This window comes from Sciurus carolinensis, chromosome 10 (genome assembly GCF_902686445.1).
Source record: "Sciurus carolinensis chromosome 10, mSciCar1.2, whole genome shotgun sequence".
Taxonomy (NCBI): Eukaryota; Metazoa; Chordata; class Mammalia; order Rodentia; family Sciuridae; genus Sciurus; species Sciurus carolinensis.
Genome location: NC_062222.1, coordinates 76856623 through 76874358, shown reverse-complemented (window position 1 = coordinate 76874358; position 17736 = coordinate 76856623). Strand labels below are relative to the sequence as shown.

General features: G+C 35.1%; 1 pseudogene; it reads right to left on the bottom strand.

Moving 5' to 3' along the window:
- Positions 1-218: 218 nt before the first annotated feature.
- LOC124994237 (spindle and kinetochore-associated protein 2-like) lies at positions 219-13531 on the bottom strand (annotated as a pseudogene).
- Between the last annotated feature and the right edge of the window lie 4205 nt (positions 13532-17736).

The following is a 17736-nucleotide window of genomic DNA, read 5'->3' as shown; positions in this document are numbered from 1 at the left end:
CTTTTGGCTAAATCTTATACAGATAGTATCTGTTCTTCTTATATTTTCCACTCATATTAAAGACATCAGAGATATCACTATCTTGTCACTAAGCCAAACCTCCTTCTCCTTTACCAATCCCCACTTCTAGTCATCAATTGGTTCCTTAATTTCTTTGCAACTGATTTCTTCATTAGAGTTCTCTTTTGCAACTCCATTTTTTGTGTGTGTGTGTCTGGCATGTGAGATTTTACTTTTTCTGTCATGGTTTTCTCTTCTTCAGTGAGTGGTGATGGATCCAGGTCTGTTTGCTTTTGTAGTCCTCACATCATGGTCATAGTCTCATTCAAAGTAGCATAATTATGGCTTTTAATCTCTTTCTGCCCAACAGTAACTGACTTAAAACATGCATATAAAGTTGGATAGTGAGACTTTATTGCTGACAAGTTCCTTAACACTATAAATGAATTTTTCTGGCTTGATGAATCAGAATGATTAGTCTTGATTTTATATTCCAGCCTGTACTCAATGTAATCCAGATCAGAATCAGCTTTCCAGAGCATCAGTTCAAGCTTATCAACCTCCATCTCCACATTGAACCTTATAATTCTATTTAGAATCTATCTTTAATTTTGTATACAATTCTAGAAGACCATGTTGTTTCTTTCAGCTCTTTAAAGATGTTATTCCATTTTTGGCTAGCCTTAATTGCCTTTCATGTGAAATCAGACATAATTCTTATTGTTTGTATCAGCTTTTTGTTGCTGTGACCAGAATACCTGACAACGACTACTTTCAGGAGGGAAAGTTTCAGAGGTCCCATTCATACTAGTTTAAGTCCATTAGTCTGGGCCCAAGGTAAGGCAGATATTCATGGCAGGAGGGCATGGCAGAAGAAAGCTGCTCACCTTATGGCTGCCAGGAAGCAGAGAAAGAGGGGAAGGGGCCAGAAGGAAAATGAACCCTTTTACCAACCCTAGTGATCCATTTCCTCCATCCATGTCCCACCTGCCTACAGTTACCATCCAGTCAGTCTAGATGGTTACAGCTCTTACAAATCAATAATTTCACCTCTGAATGTTCCATTAATTCAGGAGCTTTTGGGGTACACCTCATATCCAAACCTTAGCATTGTTGTTTCCTTACACATAATATTTCTTATTTCTCTGGCTGCTTTTAATATTTTTGTGCCATCTTTGGCTCTCAACAGCTTGGCTATGGTATACCTAGCTCTTTTTTTTTTTTTTTCTTGTGTGTATGTGTGTGTACATGTGCACATGTTAATTTTCATTTGGGATTATTACAATTTCTGATTTTGAGGCTTGAGGTTTTTGTTTTTCTTTTAACAAATTTCGAAACTCTTGACCATAATGTCTTTGGATATTTCTTCTGGTCCATTTTCTATCCATTATGGAGGCAATTAAATGTTTATTAGGCTGTTTATTATTGTTCAACAGACCATGGACTCTTCTTTTCAATTTTTGCCACTTCTTTTTCCTTTCAGTTTGGATACCTGAAGTGTCTTCAAGTTTGCTACTTATTTTTTCTGTTGCTAATAGACTTCTGTTACACTCACAACATGTATCCCTTGTTACTTATGCTGTACTTTTCATTTCTGACAGCTCACTCTAGTTCCTTTTTTATAGTCTCCTTTCCCTTCTGAAATTCTTTGACTATTCCTGCATGTTGTCCACCTTTTCTACTGAATTATTTGACATATTTATTGTCAAAGTTATGCTAAATTATTTGCTGGTAATTCTAAAAAGACTTTCTAGAGTCTGATTCTATTGACCGTTCTCTCATTTGATTATTGCTTACATTTTCTGTTTCTTTACATGTCTCATCATTTTCTATCTTATGTTAGTCATTGTAAGTTTTAAAAAAGTAGAAAAAATAATTAATCTTTATCCTAGAAAAGACACCCTTTCTTTTGTCAGGCCTTTGTTTGCAAAAGTTGAGGGAATCTGATGTATACTTGAGGTTTGTTATTATTGTTTCAGGATTAATTAGATTAATTCACCAGTGACTTAAGTGTTTTGAGGGCAGAATAAGGATTTTCCTATATCATTAGGGTTTTTGATTTAGGCATTGGCAAGACCTCAGAGTCCAGTTTTTATTTTCACATTTAAAAAAATTGATGCATTATACTTGTCACAGTGGTGAGATTTATTGTTACATATTTGTACATGCACACAATATAAGAATTTAATTTGGTCAATATTCCCCAGTGTTTCCCCTTCCCTTCCTCCTTCCCTCTGATATCTTTCCTATATTCTACTGATCTCCCTTTTTTTTTTCATGAGATCCCCACTCCCAACTTTCTTTTCCTTTTTCTTCTGTAGTTTCTATATATGAGAGGAAACATATGACCCTTGACCTTCTGAATTTGATTTATTTCACTTAACATAATGTTCAGAGATCTCTTTATGACCCTAGACTGTTTTGGTTGCTAGGGAGTTCTTATTACTTCCCCACTCCTGACTTTATTCATTTTAGGAAGTCTCTCTTCTTGATTATGCTCTGCTTTCAGCCTTTTAGCTCACAGTGCCTTGCATTTAATGAAAGTTTACAGTGCCTTGAGGAATTCCTCTTAGTTTTCCTGTGTTACTTCTAGCTTCAGTTGCAATTGTAATGCCTAGGTAAAGGCTCAAACTTTCACAGACAGATTTCATCCAGCTTTTCTGCTCTGATTCCAGTCTTCATTGGGATGCTGGCTTGCACTTAGGGGAGTCCTCACATGCTTCAGGGATATAGCTCTTAGACTTCCTACTTGCCCTTAATCTTCAGTGTGGTGAAGGCCAATAGTGAACGGTTGACATTTGGAAATAGCCTCACTATGTGGATAAGCTTCCTTGGAACTCCAACTTGTCAAGCCAGTCCACACATACATACAAATAGTCCCACTTGACACAACATCAAGATGTGTGCATTGGTCTTCTCTCTCCTAGAACAAGATCATATCTATATAGATGTAAGGTTAGTTTTGTTTTATTTATACTTTTAGCTTTCTTGATGGGTTTAAAAAATATGATTTTGTTGATTACAAAGGGATTTTCCCCTTTGTATTAGGTGTGAACAGTCATCTCAATTTCTAAATTCCAATCTAAAATTTTGAAAGCAAGTATTATACTAAAGTCAGAAGAGGAGATTTTAGTCAGAGTTTTACTTTTCATTGTCTGTGTAGCCTTGTATAAACTACTTCTTTCAACCTATGCGCACTTCCTAATGTGTACTTTTATCTTCATGTGGGCAAAATTCAGATCTTATATTCAATTATTATTGTATCCTCATTGCCTAGTAAAGTATCTACTACTACCAGGGATATTGTTGAGAAATGAAAGAAATTTTAGAGGAAAAATTGGATCTGATTTTATAAATTTTGATAAGCTATAATTTTTAAAGTTTGCTTTTTTCAGAAGTGTAAACATTGGAATGCTATAGTTCCTCTTTACCATGACCTCCAATGGATGCCTGAAACTGTGAATAGTAATGAACCCTATATGTATAGACTATGTTTTTATTTTCCTGTATACCCTGAAGTGCTATAGTACCATAGTTAATGTGTCTTGTCATATTTTATGTTCTGATATCTCCTTTGCATCACTATTCTTGTGTTTTCAGATCCTTAAGTAAAATAAAGATTACTTGAACACAGGCTCTGTGATACCATGACAGTCAATCTCATAACTAAGATTACTACTAAGTAGCTAATAGACAAATAGCATATACATTGTGGATATGCTGGACAAGGGTATGATTCATGTCCCAGGGATGATGCCACAAGATTTCATCATATTTCTCAGAATGAAATTCAATTCAAAATTTATGAATTGTTTATTTCTGCAACTTTCTATTGAGTATTTTCAGATTGTAGTTGACTGTAGGGAACTGAAACTGGAAAATGACACCACAGAAAAGGGGCAACTGCTGTAATAGAAAATATTTGTATATGACTTTCTGCATGCCTGACATTTCCCTAAATGCTTTACATGTATTATTTCACTCAACAAACCTATAAAGAGAGTACTCTGATCTTTAATATTCAGATGAGGAGAGGCACAGAAAGGTCAAGTAACTTGCTTGAAATATCACAACTAGTGACAGAGCTAATAATTGAATTTAGGAAGATAGACTCCAGAATCCAAAACCTAAATAAACTTTATTCTATGCCATTAACAAATGATTAGTCAGTTTACAACAGTGGTAAGAACTCCAGAGATGAGAGGATAAGGAAGACTAAGCCTAGTTTAGATGGTTTGTGTAGACTTGCCTGAAGAAGTGATGAAAAAAAGTCAGCCAGGAGTGTGTGTGTGTGTGTGTGTGTGTGTGTGTGTGTGTGTGTGTATACTCATAGTACACATATATGATAGGATGGAGGGAGGCTTATTATTTTGGGAACTTGTGGAAAACATCTCTGTAACTATCTTTCAATTAATGTCAACTTGTGATTCTTTTAATGAAAATTCACTTCATGTACAACTTTCAGGTTCTGTTTTGTAGTATAATTCAAAGCAATGCTGTGTTTGTATATGACTTTAAGCCAACTTTTGAGCACACATTTCTGTGTGTCCTGTGTGAACAATAAGCAGAAGAATCAAGGAAATCCTGGAAAGCTGAAGTTGCATCCTAGCTTTTTAGCCATGGTCATGCTCAGTTAGTTAGTCTTGTGTTTTCTGTTTTATGGATTAATAGAATGTGCATTTTAAGTTCATAAAATATAAAAATCATCTTAAATAAATGCAAACATACAGATATCTGAAGGGTTTCATTGCTTATAGCTGACTGGTACCCATCAGACCACTCTACCTCAACAATCAGGTTAGTTCTGGGATCCATCCCTAAGCAAGTGGGCCTTCAAAGAGGAATTAAGAGGATTATACATTCCAGACTACAAAGATAAGTTGAAATAAGCGAGAAAGAGAAAGAAAAGGAAGACTGAAACATTGAGACAACTACTCTGCCTAACTTAGTTCTGTTCTAACATTTAAAAATAAGCAATTAACTAGGGAGCAAATAGAAATGAGACTTTATTAGCAAGCTTTTAGCAATTTTTCATCAAGTGACACATGTGGTGTTTAGTGTTCCTAATGAGTTGCACTAGGGTTATTTTTACATTTTTGGACATCTGTAGAGTGGTAAATGTGTTCCTAAATATTAGATGTAACTACAAGAAAATGTGTTTATAAATTTATTTATTACCACATTTTAGATTAGTTTTGTTTTAATCAGGATTTTTGATTATACATGATTTTCAGCCCTTTTCACCTTTATCTTTGTTAATTAAGAGCTGACTATATCAGGGGTCTGAATTTCAGTGAATATACCAGGCCTCTTTGAACTGTTTTCCTGGTGCAAAAAAATTAGGCCAATATCCCTATATCACTCAGGTTATAATATTTTTAAGAATGACATAATATAATGTGGAGCAATGTGACTCATGTAAGTCTAGTATAAGATGGATGCCCAAATCATTTTAATGTTTTTCTTCCCTCCCTCCTTTCCTTCATTTCTTAATGCCTTTTACTTCATATCAGCCCTACAAGAGAAAGTAAGGACTGGTGAACTTGACAGTCTTTCTGCTTCTTACTTTTTCCACTGAGAAAGAATCCATCAAATAGGTTCCTCAAGGGCTCTGCAAGTGATCAAATTTTACAGCTTCATTTGCCTTGATTTGATTTTTTTTTTTTTTTTTTTTTTGGTGGTGCTAGGGATTGAACCCAGGGCCTTGTGCTTGCGAGGTAAGCACTCTACCAACTGAGCTATATCCCTAGCCCTGCCTTGATTTTTGAAATATGCATGAAGATTTTTTTACTGTATTTTCAGCCACAAATTCCTCCCCGTCCCGCCCCATTCAAAAGCATGTTGTGATCTTAGCTCTCTAACTCTATAAACCTGGTAGAGGATTTCTACAGATATAGCTTCACTAAATGTGTAGGCTCCCAGCTGAGTTAGCAGAATCCAGGCAACTGAATGGATGAGTTTCTATTAGTACAATGATGTTTGATTATGCAGCTGCAGCACTGGGGAGAAGAGCCTGAACCAGTATTTATGAGGTGAGACTGTGTGACCTGAACTTTATAACTAGTTCTCCTGGAGAATTTAGATAATTATTTTTCATTTCCTTGGAAAAATGAATAGCTCATAAGGTAGGTTGAAAAATGGTCATACCAAAGATGTCTATGTTTAATGCTTGGAAACTATGAATTTAATTTACATGGCAAAAGGATTCTTGTAGCTGTGATTACATTAAGGGATTTGAGATGGGGGATTAGCATGGATTATCCAGTGGGATCAGTATATGCACAAGATCTTATAGAAGGAAGGCAGAAAAATCAGAGTAAGAAAATGGTGACAAGCAGAGAGATGTTTGAAAGTGTTACACTGCTGGCTTTAATGAGGGTTTATGGAGTCATGAGCCAGTGGATGTGGAAAGTCTCTAGAATCCAGAAAAGATAAGGAAACTGAATCTTCCCTAGAGCCTCTAGAAAGAATGCAGTCTTACCAACATCTTGATTTTAGCCTTTAAGTCACATTTCAGATTTTTGAACCATAAAATTTTAATATAATAAGTTGCATGGTTTTAAGCCACTATGTAGTAATTTGGTATAGCACCAACAGAAAATTAATATACCATGGCTACCAAAGTAGAAACTCTACATTTTGAACATTTATTCTTCTACCAAACAAATCTGAGTGAACTTTAAGGATGGGAGAATAGTATTACCTACTACAATCTGGTAGTTGGAGAAAAGACTTGGTGAGTGAAGGTAATCTAGACATTGCAATACTTGGAGGTAAGAAAGGTTTGGAATTTACAGTCACTGGGAGGTTACAGGTGGGCCAAAGCAGACAGGTTCACTCAAGGGGGTTACTGATTTATTGAGTTGGAAATTGGTTAGAATTGGTCTATTTCCTGTTGGGAATACACATAAATTATGCAGTTTCAGCCCTATTTCCTTTTTATGCTCTAGGAATATGACCAAGATTGCCTCAGAAAAGCCAGTGAGTATTGAATTAGATAGGTTGAACAATTTGCTGTTTTATGAATTATTCCATTTCTCCTTTCTCCAGTTCTACTTTTCTGTAAAGATTAATTTAATTTCTCATTCTTGATACAGGTAGGTGACTATAAGCAACCTGGTGTCTCCTGGGTGGAGCAATAGGGAAGGGCCATGCACGAAAACTGTTCATGATTGGTTCTCAATGAGGCTTTTCCTCTCTAGGTTTCAGTCTAGTTTTGTTCTAAGAGGGAAGCTCTTGTAGGTCAGATTCTTAGGGGTCAACTCTGAGCTGGAGATTTTCATGCAGGAAATTTATTAGAGTTTTCCAGAACAACACCTGTTTGGAAAGCAGGGTTGGGCAGAAGGAGAAGTTGAAATGTGATACAGTTAGGCTGATCCCACGTGAAGTTCTGAAGCTTAAAAAGCCCTTCAGAGATATGCTGAATTGAGGCAAAGGAACTGGGTCTTTGTATTCCAACATTGACCAGATACTGAATGGGGGCCTGCCTCAGAGGAGTTGCTTAATTTGAAGTGAGTCAACTCTCTTCTGCTGAGAGCAGTTCTTGAGGAGGAATTCAACTGTGAATCAGAGGCAGTTAGCATACCTGGGAAGCTGGGGAAAAGAGTGCCTCCATCCTGAAGCAGAGAGCTGGGAGGTGCACTCATGTTTTGCTAAAGAGCACTGAAAGAATGTAGAAAAACGAAAGGCAATGTGAGATCAGAATCAAACAGAGCTCCCAGCTGGATTCAGAAAGAGAGATTAACAGGTTCTGTGCCATTGGTTTAGCAAAGTTATTTGCTTAATTACGTCGTTCTCCAGCCTTGACCCTTTCTTTTGCGTCTACATCCCTATGATGGTGGTGAACTGAGAATTAGAATAGTTTAAAGTCAAAGATAAGCCTGTTTTAAACCTCATATTTTAGTTTTGTTGAAAAATATTTCCATATGCCTTGTTACAATTCGCCCCCTTCAATTTTTTCATCTGTGTCTTTCTTTGCTTACCCCGATTGAAAGAGTATTAAGGCAGAATATTTATATAAAGTTGGATGGCAAAAAGAAAAATAAAAACAATTAAAGGACTTGGATTCAGTGTAACATTTGTTTATGGATCTTGAATTGGGTCAAGACCAAATATTAAGTAATCAAATTTTGACCTTCGTCCCCGATACTTTAAATAACATGAGAACTACTGAAGGTAAATTCTAGCTTAATAATGTGAACTTCAGAGTCTTTCTACATGTTTATTCAGCCCTTGTAATTCCAGTTGCTAGTCTTTCCTTTTTTCCTATCTCAATTCTATATTTTACAAATATCAGCCCCACCTACTGTATCTTTATTATTAATTCATTTAACTTCTGTTATAAGAAGATCAAGCATTTATTCCTTTTTGAACATTCCCTTCCCTACAAGCTTAGAAATATTTGACTGACGGCAACATCTACCCCCATGGAGCCTGTGTAAACATGAGTTTATGGGCTGCTGTGCAGACACCTTTGGTGATTTACTTTCTGGTTATTGGAATTTATTTATTTTTTTGATGGACTGGTAAATTATAAGGCTGTGGACCTTGCCAGGTTTTCAGGTATCAACTCAAAACAGCTTTGTTGGAAAAACTGTGGTTGGCACTGCAACACACAGAATGCCCAATGATGCATCATATATTTTTAATAGATATATGTTTTAATAAACATTCTCCTCCTAAAGCAATGGATTTTAAAATAGGTTTTTGCCTTGAGCCATGTAGCTACCCAGCTGTGAGTTTTATAAGGCAACAATCTCCACATCATTAGATGTTATGACTAATATTCCAGCAACTGAAATAATAGCTATTTACATGCACATAAAAAGTTAAAATGACATTTAAGGTGTACTTATACTCAGAAAAGTGTGCTTGTAAAACAGTGCCACAAGTTCCTCATTCATGTTCCCCTATTGAATTGTGTAAAGATTCCTTACAAATCAAAAAGTAGGTTAGAAAATTTGTTCCAGAGTAAAACCTGGGACCTCTCTAACCTTGAGAGCAAAGTAGTATTACCTAAAACCTTGAATACTACTGCCCTTTAGAGTTCTAAGCTTCCTGAAGAATTCTGATTCCATTGACTTATCTGTTCTTGCTTTTGCCAAGTGACTTCCTACTGTTTGCACTTCAATTTATTATTTTGGTACTTTTTTCTATATGAAATTTACTCATATCAAACATTTGGTGAGTTTGTTGTGAATTTTAGTAAAAATTTGGAAGGCTCAGGAAAGTTGTATTATGCACCTTATAGCCTCTGCCATTCTCTGACTTCACCTGTTCCTCCCCCTTCCCCTATTTTTCCCTCAGGACACAGACACATTTCTCTCCTCATCTTATTCAGAGCATAACCTTGCCCCCTGAGATCTCTTCTTCCATTGCCAAATACTTATCTAGGTGTTGCCCCCTGTAGAGTCTGGTGCTAATTTTAAGTATAAAATTATTATTTTTCCTTCTCATTGTATAACTGAAGACTTTTATTCTGTTCCTACCAAGTGTTTTGCTCACAGGCATGCACTAGTTAAATGAACATTGAGGAGAAATTTCTCTTAAACTTTCTCCTGATATTCCTTTCTTTTGGGCAGATGAAGCAAAAAAGGAATTGCATTAGCAAGAAGCTCAGGATATACAACTGTTTGAAAGGGGGAAATACTGGTGTTTTAAGTTTCCTTTTTCTAGTGCTGTATGAGAATGTTTAATAAGCAGCAGAAATTTCTCTCTTCATATCCAGTCTAACAGGCTTAGCCCTAGAACCATGCAATCCAATCTCATCTGTTTCTTTGACCTGTAAATGTCTATAATCCAAATGACAGCTGAGAGGCCAAAATCTTTCTCCCTTGCTATTTTGGCCCATAACATAGGAACTTTGGCCTTTCAGAAATATGGAACAGAGTAATTGATCCTCTTCTCTTCACTTCTCACTTCTTTTAAGTGATCTATTCTATTAGAAGAGTAAACTGAGTATGTTTGACTCAGCCTTTACTGAATTTCCTCTAAATAAATTATTCAAATACAGCATAAGCATCTGATTAGATTATGATTATGTTAAGGATAATTTGTTTCCCAAACAATTTATTTACATGATCTAGAAGATTGTGCTTGATTTAAATAAGTTGAATTTTATTTAAAAACCAAGTTTTTATGGGTAGATTTTCCTGTTAACATTTCTTATTTGTGTGATTCAGATATTTTCCCCATTTCTGGGTAAGTATCAGTGGAATAGTATCAGTGACTAGCTTAAGCTTCTTCTAAGTTTTTATTTAACTTCAACTATAATTTCAGAAGAGTATAGAATCATGTAGAATAAATTCTGCCTGTTTTCATTTTATCAGGGAGCTTTAACCTCTGAAAATATTTCATGTAGTTATTGACTAGTACAGAAGAAGATATGGTAAAAATAAATCTCCATAATTTTATATTGAAACCACTTTATATCAGGCATTCAAGAGTTTACTTTCTTTACTTAATTATAACAGTATCACTGCTCACATCCCTTGCTCATTTAAAACTACTAGAGCATTTTACAAAGAACTGGGAGTGGGGGGTGAACTGAGACCTTTTTCTTAATTCTATATAGTTTTATTAATATTAATGAAACAGCATGGAAAAAGTTGCTTGAAGAGAGAATAAGCAAGTGGGCCACTGGATACCAAGAAAATAGAGTTGCCTTGTTGTCAACATGTAACTCTCATAAGAATGATTTTGGCTGCTTTCAAAATGAGCGGAGGTGTTTCTTTTGATTTGATTTCCTCTCACATCTTATCTGCAGGAATCCCAGGATTCACAATAGAATCATCCTGGCATATGCTTTCTCCTTTACTGTTTTGATACTGAAAGAGGAAGACTGAATTGTCTCGCATACTATTTTGCACAGCATGCCCTCAGCTTCAGCTAAGTCTTGAAAGACTTTGCAGGTTATGACATTCCCCTAAATGTGCTGAGCTTTCTTTAACCTTTCATAAAACATTGTGATCTTTATGGACTGTATCATATTGTGCAGTAATGTGCTTTATTGTCCACAGAATAAGCTTTTCTTAAAGATAATTGGAAAGCTGGAAATGGCTGCTATCGGCTGATTTTTTAAAAATACATTATTTCTGAAATGGAGCTGGTGTAATAATGACCCTATCTGTTCAAGATTTAAGATTTGTCTTGGCAGAGAAAATTGATCCATTTCACCTTTGTCTAATGGAAATTTTTATCTAGGATTATCTGTTTATGTAAATGAATGTTCCTCTGAAAAGGGAACTTGAGGGGGCTGTAAATCTTAGTGACACTTCAGTTTCATAGGGGAGAAATTGGAAAGGATTCTAGTATTTATCTGCCTGAAATTGATTATAAAAACAAAATTATCTTCATGTACCTGCAGCATCTGATGTTTCCTGGAATTTCATTATATTTTTGAATAATTCAGTGCAGTAGTAAGAATGGTGTTCCTACATTACCTCTTTTAGAAATTTGTTTTACTTTTTTTATGTTTTAGTTGCTTTCAAATGCTATTGTTAAAAAGGATGTTGAAGCTTTTGCTTCCCTCCTCTTAAGGATCAGATTTTTTTACTGCATATCTTAATAGTCTTAAACTATTGTAGGCTAGTTATCTGCAGCTATATGAAACATGTTGACAGAAAAGTCATCGTTTCTTTCTTTTTTTAAATCATGCTTTATATACTTATCTCTGGACAAAAATACTGCAGTCAGAATCAGAATTGCTCTACGTTATATTTTGTTTGTTTTAACATAATAATTTTTTAGCTACACTTATTCTATATGTAGTATCTGGAAGTCAGCAGTTAATGACAAATTCTTTTTCATGAAGTTAAAGAGAAAGTGGAGACTAACATAAACTAATTTAAATGTCAATTAGAGAAAGTTGAAGAGAGGTGGAAAATTCATTTGCACTAACTTTTTTGAAGAAGTACACAATTTCTTTTTTTCTTTCTTTCTCTCTCTTCCTTTCTTTTCTTTTTTCTCTTCTTTCCTTTCTCTTTTTTTAAAATTATGGTGTTGGAAATTGAATCCAGGGCTTTAGACTTGCTATGCAAGTGCTGTACCACTGAGCTACATCCCCAACCCTTACAATTTCTTTATAGAGACTAACTTCATTATCACTAGTTACCACAATTATACTGTTTTTATGTTTCTCTTGTAGGTGTGTTACTTGGAAGTTTCTTTCACTTAAATAACATTGCAGTTGTTTCACTGGGATTCCAAAAAATAGCAATATGTTGCATTTCTCAGATGAATTGGATATAATTATTTAGCTGTGTGACATTAGGACTGAATATTGTTAAGACCTTTGATTTTAGCAGTATGACTCTTATTTATCCCAAAGGGTAGATAAGCAACAATAGGAAGTGTTTGCTGCTTGGAATATCCTTGTAAAGAGTCATATTAGGACATTCATATTCAGGTTGATCATTGCATCTGCCTTTCAATATTAAATGGACATGAACAGCAGATAGAATACAAAAATTATCTCTATTTCCAAGAAACCATAAGAAAATGTAGCTGTGTTGGAGAATACAGGGCACATGGCTAGGAATGAGGAGAATTTGGTCTGGAAGACTGAAGAAGTGTTTGACTATGGAGAGGTCATAGTAGCTTTCTAAACCTTATTTCTTTATCAGAATAAAAACTGAAAATCTGTGATAAGCAAATCTGTCCTGTGATAATCAGAATAGTGATTTCCTTGGTGAGAGGAAGGCATGAAAGAGGTGTCAGTGGGGCGTTGTGGGGTGTTGACCACAGTTTCTTCATCTGGGCACACTTTACACAGGTGTGTTCACTATGTGAAAACTTCTCAAGCTGTATGTACTCTTATTATCTGGGCATGTTTCTGGATGCATAATATTCAATTGTTATATATAGTGTTCAATTCAATTTAAAAAGTTCTTCAAATGCTTGCTTTTTCATAGGACTTCTGGGAAAATGTGTTTGAAAAAATTTTTTAAAATGATAATGTGCATTTGAATTTTAGGAATAAACAATTGCAAAAATAAGTAGCTGTTTGAATGTGAATCACAATAACAGTATTATTTTTCACACCTAACCTGACTTATTTTTTATTTACTATTTGGTTCATTACAATTCTTGAAGTCCAGTAAGTTTATTTTCTACTTACATATAGTAAACTCCATCCCAGTTGAAGCATTGTTTAAGGAAAAAAGTCTTCTTCATACAATCAGATTCATAAACAGGGCCATTATCATAATCCAATCCTCTTTAAATATTTTGTCTTAACTGGAAAATGCCCTGAACCCTGATAATTCATTCCATCATCTACTCAGTATCTTTTAGGGACACAGAAGAAGACAATATTTAATTTCCCCTAAATACTGACTCCTAATTCACTCTCTGCATTACTCAGAGCACTGTATTTCTCAAATATTTCTTACTTTCTCTTGTCATGCCCCAGGTGTCTATTGCTTGTTACTTCTTTCTGTCTCTGGATGACCTGAAACACCTTTTTGAAGAAGATACACACATTACCTGTAGAACCAATGACAGGTGTGTTGTAGGAGTCGGGTGGAGGCATGGCACCATGGCAGGTGGTACAAATTATGGTCCTTAGTAGTGCTGCAAGTCAATCTAAACCCTTTTGGTAGCCTATTATTCTTGCTGAGAACCACTCCCTTACCCCATTATATATATATTTTTTTACTAGAGAAAATTCTTAGAAGTACTGGTTAATGACTTAATCTTAGTACCTAAGCTGATTATTACTACATGCTGGTAAAACCACTTTTTCACAACTGCTGCAGGGAGGTTTGTTATAGTATAGACCTGGATTTCAGGAGATATATTTCAACACCTGCACTCTAGGCTATAAGCTCTGCCTCTTAAGCCACATTGTAGAATGGTTCACATTATAGAAGAAAGAACAGAGAGATAATAATAGCTGCCCCAACCCATTGAGGGTAGCTATTAGGATTTAATAAGAGGATGCATACTAAAATGTTTTGATGACTGTCAACAGCTTTGCAAAATTAAGCAATTAATAAATAGATTTTTGCAGGATGTGACCTTTCAAGCATCTAGTTTAAGTCCACTCTTGTACTTTATTTGAAATATGAAAAAGTGTAACCACTCTTCAGCTTTTCAAGTCAATGTTTAAAAGTGGCTCTGTGATAAAAAATAGTTATAAAATTGATATTTTCTAATGAAAGGAAATTCATCATTAAGTGTTTAAGTTTATAAAGACATAAGTCCCTGAAGAATTATTTGCTTTACACAGTATTTCCTTTACCTAGCAAACCCTCTCGCCCAATACATTTAAAATTATTCCAGTATATATTTTGAAATTAGTACTCTATATTTAAAGTACTCTATATTTAGTTACTACTATGAAGAAATGTGAAGACAAAATGCTTCCTAGGAATATCTCAGAAATGCCTGGTAGTCAGAAGACAGATTTAAAAATCAGAATGTTGTAAGAAATAGGCATTGTTTGGAACCTAAGAGTAGGACTGGACTTTCTGGCTAAGTTGGAGCTTCTGAAGGACAGGAACTCTATGCTGTTTGTGTGAGGTAATGAGGTAGCCTAATGTAGAAGGTGGTAAGAGTTTCTGCAGAGGGCAGACCTGGGTTTGAGTCTGGCTCCACTGCTTGTTATTGGTGGTTATAAGTGGTTTTAGGCACATGACTAAGCTTCACTTTCTAGTACAAGAATATAAGGATTTATGAGAGTTGTGAGCCCTTGCTGAGTAGATGCTGGTAACATGAAATACGAAAAAGTGTAACCACTCTTCAGCTTTTCAAATCAGTGTATCTTGCAGGATACAGTCAGTTCCCTTTTCCCTAGCAATTTCAGAGTCTGACATTGAGTCTGAAGGGGGTTCAAACTAAACTCTTGTTTAGTTTCTCCTTCCAAACTACACATCAAGCACAGGGGACATGGTGCATGTTTTATGGATAAATGTGTTTGTGTTTATTCCTGGCAATCACTGTAGGCAATATAGAGCATGTTGGACTCTGATTCTCTCATCTGTGGAAGAACTAATTCTAATTTCTTGTGTACACTAGATCAGCACGATCAGCACACCATTGATGCACCGATTTGATACACCAGAGGCTAAACATTTTATAATGCAAGGCTGTAGCAGTTAGGTGTGGATAAGTCCAGTCATCAGGGATCAACCTGCCTTCAAGGTATCACTAGTTACCATTTCACTAGTTGCCAATCTTACTCAGCATTTAATAATCTTAGCTGATCTAGCTAATCAAATGCACAGATCTTTTTTTTTTTTTTTTTTTTTTGGCCACAAACATATAATGAGATATTTTGTCAGTTACTTTGTCGAAATTCAGGTATGCTACGAAATAGGAGCAGTTTGGTATAATGGGAAATATAGAGGTAAACTCTCACTGCTATCACTTATTTCAGTTTTTAAAACAAAATAGGTAAAAAAATTAGATAACAATATCTTCCATTTCTCATGATAACTGAAAGTGTATTTTTATTCAAAAGCAACCTGTAAAATCTTATAAAATTTTACCTATTTTTCATTGCCATCAGAGACGGTTGACAAAAGTAATTGTAACTATGTATGCATCTATACTCCTAGATATGGAGAAAGTGAAGACCCAGGAAATTTTCTTGATAGATCAAAATTTGAAAGTAACAGCAGGAATGCTAGAGACTAGTCTGGGTGGGAGAGACACACACTGCATGAACTCTTAATTTTAGTCAGTCATGCTGAGAACAGAAGTCACTGCCAACTGATTGGATCTAAAATAAATAAATATCATGCACATGACAATAAAAAGTCATGCATTGCAGTATTAAAACTCAACATATTTGTCACCCAAATAAAAAGGGCATAGTCTAAAACTTGAAGTTTGCTAGGTTAGAAGGATGAGAGAAGATTTATATTTGTCAGTGTTCCTTCAAAGAAACTTTCTTAAGTGATATGAGACATGGCAGTGTTGGATTTTGGTACATGGAGTTTATTCAATGACTCCTTGGCTAAGTTTTCCTTTAAAAGTTCTTTCACATGTTAGAGGGCACAGGAACACCAGATAAAATTTCAGAAGCCAGAAGTGTCTTTGCTTTTTTTCACTTCCCAAATCTGAGGGAAAGGCCCTTGTCATCTGAGTTCTAGAGGCTTCAAATTATAGCTTTTTCTCTCTCTGATATATTCTGCTTATTGCCCTGAATCTTCCTAAATCATGGTATAAATGTGATACCCCTAAGCCTCAAATTACTCATTGTTGGTTTCCCCCTCTTAAATAAAATTAATGATGAATTGTTTAATTTATATCAAAATAATAATTTGATAAATATGCTTGTAACTATCATTCATTTTAAAGTAGAACTGCAAATACCTGAATGCCCCTCATTTATTGAATTTTCTCTTAATTTCCAAGGTAACTACTGTCCTGAATTTGAGTCTATTATGTCAATGCACTCTGTCATACTTTTACTATGAATGTATGTATTCATATGTTTTTTATTAGCATGATTTTAAACCTGCCATAATAGTACCATTATTTTATACAATTGGGCAAAATGGTTTCATAGCTACTTGTTCATTTGTAATGATTAGTGGTATTTTATTGTAAGAATGTATTCCAAACCTACTTAGCTGCTCTCCTCTTGATGGACATTTAAGGTATCACTGTTCACTATTAAAAATAGTGCTGCTACATGTGTTATTTCATTATTTTTAATTTATTTTTTGTTATCATACATGACAGTAGAATGCATTTTGACACATCATACATAAATGGAGTATAACTTCTCCTTTTCCTGTTTGAACATGATATAGATTCACACCAGTTGTTTAGTCATATATAACATAGGGTAATAATGTCTATTTCATTCTACTGTCCTTCCTACCCCCATACCCCCTCCCCTCCTTTAACTCCCCTCTGCTTAATTCAAAGTACCTTTATTCTTCCCTAGACCACCCCCCCACCCATCCTTATTGTAAGTTAGCATCTGCATATCAGAGAAAACATTCAAACTTTGGTTTTGGGGGATTGGCTTACTTCACTTAGCATTATATTCTCCAACTCCATCCATTTTACCTGCAAATGCCAGAATTTCATTCTTATTTAAGGCTAGGTAATATATCCATTGGGAATGTATACCACAGTTTCTTTATCCATTCATCTGTTGAAGGACATCTAGGTTGGTTCCATAGTTTAGCTATTGTGAATTGAGCTGCTATAAACATTGATGTGGCTGTACCACTATAGTATGCTGATTTTAAGTCCTTTGGGTATAAACCAAGGAATGGGATAGTTGGGTCTGGTGATTCTATTCCAAGTTTTCTGAGGAATCTCCATATTGCTACCCATAATGGTTGCACCAATTTGCAGTTCCACTAGCAATGTGTAAGTGTTCCTTTTCCCCCCACATTCTCGCCAACATTCATTGTTCTTTGTATTTTGATAATTGCAATTCTGGACTGGAATGAGATGAAATCTTAGCTTAATTTGCATTTCTCTAATTGCTAGAGGTGTTGAACACTTTTTCATATTTTTGTTGATAGATTATATTTCTTCTTCTGTTAAGTGTCTGTTCAATTTGTCAATTGGGTTATTTGGATTTTTTTGGTGTTAAGTTTTTTGAGTTCTTTATATATCTGGGAGATTAATACTCTATCTGAGGTGCATGTGGTAAAGATTTTCTCCCATTCTGTAGGCTCTCTCTTCATGTTATTGTTTCTTTTGCTGAGAAGAAGCTTTTTAGTTTGAATCGATCTCATTTATTGATTCTTGATTTTACTTCTTGAG